The sequence below is a fragment of the Dasypus novemcinctus genome, chromosome 16 (assembly GCF_030445035.2).
Source record: "Dasypus novemcinctus isolate mDasNov1 chromosome 16, mDasNov1.1.hap2, whole genome shotgun sequence".
Taxonomy (NCBI): Eukaryota; Metazoa; Chordata; class Mammalia; order Cingulata; family Dasypodidae; genus Dasypus; species Dasypus novemcinctus.
The window spans coordinates 22,374,690-22,380,484 of record NC_080688.1 but is presented as its reverse complement, the minus strand read 5'-3'; positions in this window follow the sequence as shown (position 1 = coordinate 22,380,484).

Here is a 5,795-nt window from a genome sequence, read left to right as displayed (position 1 = left end):
AGACAGCCACAACCTTCTACCAACCTCTTTCTTGCTGATTAATGAACTGCTCCTCAAGGACAACACAGCCTCTGTAATCCATGTAGTTCATGGAGCACATGTACTAACCATAATTCATGTCCCCTTTATCCATCCCCATTCCCCCACACCTTTCCTCTGTTTCAAGCAGTCAAATAAGCACCAACCCCACTTCACCCCTTTGAGCAGAAACCTCTTTTGTGCTGCTCCTGAATTAATACAATTCTGGCTCAATAAACATGCTTTGTACCCTCATTTTAATTCTGTTTATTTTATTTTCAACATAACAGTACTCAGTGTACAGAAGTGTACTCCAAAGGTTGCTCTGAGGATGACGCCTCAGATGACTAGGAGAGGAGCACAGTACCTGCAGGAATCCTTTGTGTTTCATCCTGTCTGGGGTCACCTTCAGGCTCACTTGGCTAGCCCCTCCCAGATCTTTGAGCTCCCAGCAAGTTGAAATAGAGATCAAAATATGTTTGTTGAGCTAAATCTGGTGGGGCTTTCTATCATGGCTTCTATCTTCACCATTAGATAAGAGAATTCTCTTCTGTTTCTTTCTCTTTACTGTTTCTCTACAGTTACTGTGGGAAACAGTAAGTTCTATATCTTCAGTGCTTCTATGTTTCTGTGGTTGGTGTCTGTTTGTTTTATGTATATATTCCTACCTCCACATGGTTTAGTAAGTTAACACTTAAAAATTCTTAAGAGAGTTCTATTCAAATTGTTTAAAGATACGTTAATACTCCTAGAGTCCCAGAAATTGGAAAACTAAACTTCTAATGTTCTTTAAAATCCTTCTTCTTGTCCCTCTGGGTTCTAACTTAGTTTAACTCCCCTTGTATATCAATAAGATTACCTAAATCCTAATGAAGATTCAGTGGGTCTCGTGAAGAATTCAGTCTTATCATTCAGATTTATGGGAATGGTTCATCAAACCTTTGCCAATTAATTTACAGGATTGCTGGTAAAAGTCATGCAAAAATTTAGATATATCCATTTGAAAAACAAAAGTAAAGGTGCTTTTCAATACACTGTAATCTCAGAATCTTACAATAAAAATAGAGTACAATTTTAAATAAATGTTTTAAATGTTTATTATTTATGTCCTAATAAAAAAAAGTAATTCATTTAAAGGAAAAAAAATCTCTCCAAATTTTGCATTATTTAAATTTGTATATTTACAGATCTAATGTGTTACAAAGGATTTAACAAAACCATAAAGACAAAGTACCTCATAAGTTTCAAAATTTATATAGAATTAAATTGTATACACTACATTGTTTTTCTTGCAGTGTTATTCCTATATATGCCATTAATCCTTGTTTTAAAAAATTACATATAAAGTTTATAAGTAAGTTAAATAAGATATTTTAAAGTACATTTGAAAAGGATTTTAATATTTCAACAAATCTGCTAGTATAAAATGTGCTTTTGAGGTAGGAGAATAGGGAACCTGGGGCATGTGGAGAAATAAATATTTAGAAACCTGGGGCAGGTGGAGAATCTCATATCTAGACACTGAGGCATGTGGAAAACAGGTTAACAGCAGCTGAAAACAGGTTACAAGATTTTGAGAAAGGACACCTGCTTGCAAAAATAGACGCCTAAGGTTATGAAACAATGACTTCACTTATCCAATAACCCACCCCTTGCCCACGGATTTATAAGATGTCAGCTAACAACCCTTCAAGGTAGGTCTCTGCTCAGAGGCTACCATGTGCCCCACCCATAACCTCCCACTTAACTTTCCTTTAACACTGATGTTCAATAAAACCTCTTGTTTAGTTTGGTCTTTGAATTCCTCCCTGCAATCAAACAAGAACCCTCTCCATGAACAGATTTGGCAATCATGAAGGGACCTGAACATATAGTATCAAAACATCAATTTGGTATTTAAGTCCCCTTCTTGTTCTCTCTCTCTCTTTTTTTTTTTTTCTCTTTTTTATTTAACTTACTTTCCATCACTTTTCCCAGATGATTCGCTTGACTTTCTGTTCATCATTTGCTTGCTGTATTAGTCAGTCAAAGGGGTGCTGACGCACAATACCAGAAATCCACTGCCTTTTATAAAGGGTATTTATTTGGGGTAGGAGCTTACAGTTACCAGGCCATAAAGAATAAGTTACTTCCCTCACCAAAGTCTATTTCCACGTGTTGGAGCAAGATGGCTGCTGACGTCTGTGAGGGTTCAGGCTTCCCGGGTTCCTCTGAGCTCAGCTCCTCTGTTTTCTCCACAAGGTCAGCAGTAGACTATGAAGCTCTCTAGGCTTTGCCTTGCTCCACAAGGTCAGCTACAGACTATCAGGAGAATGGCTCTGTCTCTCTCCCTGGAGTTTCTGCTGTGCCTAAGGAGCCATCTCTATTTCTCTGTGATCTTTTCCTGGCTCAGGTCCTCTCTTCCCAGGGCTTGCTTAAGGCTTCAGCATCAAACTCCAACATCAAAACTCCAACAGCAAAATTCCTGAACGCTGTCCCTTGCCAGGCCTTTTATCTGTGAGTCCCCACACAACAAGGGGTGGGGACTCAACACCTTAATGTCATGGCCCACTCAAAGCCCTAGTCATAATTTAATCATGCCCAGGTACAGACCAGATTACAAACATAATCCAATATCTATTTTTGGAATTCATAACCATATCAAACTGATACATTCCACCCTCTTAATTCCAGAAAGACATTACAATATTTGGGGAAAAAAACCTTAAATCAGTTACAATGCAAGTAATAAATCATATCAAAATCAATTTAAAGAAACACAGTTTGTCTTGGGCAAAGTCCTGTCTGCTATAGACCTCTGAAGCTTACAAAATAATTGATCTGTTTCCAATACACAAATGGACAAAGGATAAACATTTTTATTACAACTAGGAGAAAATGGGAGGGAAACATGAGTCACAGGTATTCTACAGTTGAGTTAACCTGCAGGGCATCCTCCATTCGATTTCAGTCTGAGAGTCATCCTTAAGACGATAATTTCTTCTCCTTGATGCCTTGTGGGAACCCACCCTTTCCACATGCTTGCCCAATGGCCCTTTTCTTGGGTCCACCCTCATCAAGCATCTGGGTGTTGACCAAGCTCCATACCTAACCCTCCAAGAGTGTTGGGGTAATTGCCACACCTTATCCAATATTTGGGTTAGAGGGTTTTTTTTTTAAGATTTTTAAAAATTTAGTTCTCTCCCCTTGCCCCCCCCCCGCCCCAACCCCACAGTTGTCTGCTCTCTATGTGCTTTCACTGTGTGTTCTTCTGTGACTGCTTCTATCCTTATCAGCAGCACCAGGAATCTGTGTTTCTTTTTGTTGCGTCATCTTGCTGTGTCAGCTCTCCATGTGTGCGGCGCCATTCTTGGGCAGGCTGCACTCTCTTTCACGCTGGGCGGCTCTCCTTACGGGGCGTACTGCTTGCACATGGGGTTCCCCTATGCGGGGAACACCCCTGCGTGGCATGGCACTCCTTGCGTGCATCAGCGCTGCGCGTGGGCCAGCTCCACACAGGTCAAGAAGGTTTGAACTGCGGACCTCCCATGTGGTAGACTGGCGCCCTATCCATTGGGCCAAGTTCGCTTCCCTGGGTTAGAGTTTTAACCTCCTTAGTACAGTGGCATGAAGATAACATTCTCCCTAACCTTTGGCATGCAGGCTCAACCCTCTCAGAGCAACAAGTTGACCACCTGGCCTTCCCTAATACATGGGGGACAGGTACACCCCTCCCAGAACTGTGGGGTGCTGACCTTAACGACCATAATCCTTGGGGAATGTGCTCCACCCACTCTGTACCCTGGATGGCAAAACTCTCCTAGAAAATTGAGTGAGAACATCCACCCTCTTCAACTGCTGGTGCAAACTCACCCTCTCAATACACGTGGGTAGGGTTCCTCTCTTGGTCCCAGGTGATGTCTTAATTCCAGATCTCAGCTTCCATGGTTTTCCTCTTAAAGCTCTTTCTCCTTCAATCTCTCCTTTCCATGTCCCTTTTAGTTCAAGCTGACAGTTGTTTTATTCATACAGCTCAAAAATCTTGTTGGTATAGGATGCAAGAAGCAGGTGTCCAAGACTTTAGTCAGTAAGACTTTCCACAAGTCTTTCCAATATAACTACATCTTCAATCCTGATTTGCAAGTTCCAAGGTTAGTTAAGTCCTCCAATGGGGCACTTTCATCTGGGAGCTTGCATTCCAGAGGCTTGAAATTTCCAGAATTAGTTTCAGTTTTCTTTGTGCCTGAGAGTTCAGTCCTCAGCATATCTCTCTCATCTAGCATTTTGCTATAAGCTGCAAGTAGCAGCCAAGCTGCATTCTCTGTATTTACTTTGAAAATTTCTTCGACTAAATTCCCAGGCTCACCATTTTCAAATTCTGCTGTCCATAAAACACCAGGAGTTAAACTTGCTAAATTCTCTGAAACTTTAAAACACAGATCGCCTTTCTTCCAGTTTCCAATAATAGTTTCATCATTTACTTCTAAGGCTTCATAAAAAGTCTCTTTAGCATCCATATTCCTATCAACAGTCTCTTCAAAGTGATCTAGGCCTTTTCCATCAAGCACCTCACAATTTCTCCAAAAAAACCCACCTTACCAATTTATAAAACTGTTTCAGTATTTTGGTAATTGCAAAAGCACTTCCCCACTCCTCAATGCCAAATTCTGTTTTAGTCAGCTAAAGAGGTGCTGATACAAATATCAGAAATCTGCTGGCTTTTATAAAGGGTATTTATTTTTGGTAGCAGCTTACAGTTACCAGGCCATAAAGCATAAGTAACTTCCCTCACCAAAGTCTATTTCCACATGTTGGAGTAAGATGGCTGCTGACGTTTGTGAGGATTTAGGCTTCCTGGGATACTCAGGGTACCACCCCTCTGTTTCTCCACAAGGGCAGCTGTAGATGATCAGGTGAATGGCTCTGTCACTTTCCCTGGGGTTTCTGTTGTGTCTAAGGAGCCATCTCTATTCCTCTGGGTTCTTCTCCTGACTCAGGTCCTCTCTTCCTGGGGCTTGCTTAAGGCTTCAGCAACAAACTCCAACATCAAAACTCCAACATCAAAAGCCCTTAACTCTGTCCTTTGCCAGGCCTTTTATCTGTGAGTCCCTACAAATCATGGGGTGGGGAATCAGCACCTTAATGACTGGGCCTAATCAAAGCCCTAGTCATAATTACACCAAGGTACAGGCCAGATTACAAATATAATCCAAAATCTATTTTTGGAATTTATAGCCATATCAAACTGAAACACTTGCCTTCTCCAGGAGGCACTGGGAAGCAAACCCAGGACCTCCCACATGAGAGGGGAGTGCCCAACAGACTGAGCCACATCTGTTACCCGCAGGCTGCAGTGGGGTCCCCTGGCCTGTGGTCTCACCTGTTGCAGCAGAGGCATGTCTAGCTCTGTTGGTGCAGAGGCAGAGTCTAGCTCCGCTGCACTGGTGTCTAAGTCTGTTAAAGCAGGAGGCTGCATCCTCTCATCTTCCGTTTAGGAGGCACAGGACGCAAACCTGAGACCCCCATGTGGTAGTGAAGCAGGTTAGTAAGGTAGGAAAACAGTAGACACATCTGGAACGCGAGGTTGGTGTATGACCAGGAGATTTTTATCTCTGGACTGTCCACATGCCAGCTGGGCCCTGAGCCTCAGCAGAGTTGCAACATCTATTCTTAACTGAGTTGGACATTCACAGGTCACCTTATAAGGAGGTGAGGGTGGTCAACCACCATACCAGGGCACTGAGTTTGCCTGCAACTGCAAGCAGGTGAATCTCATCCATCAGCCTTGTGGTGTATAA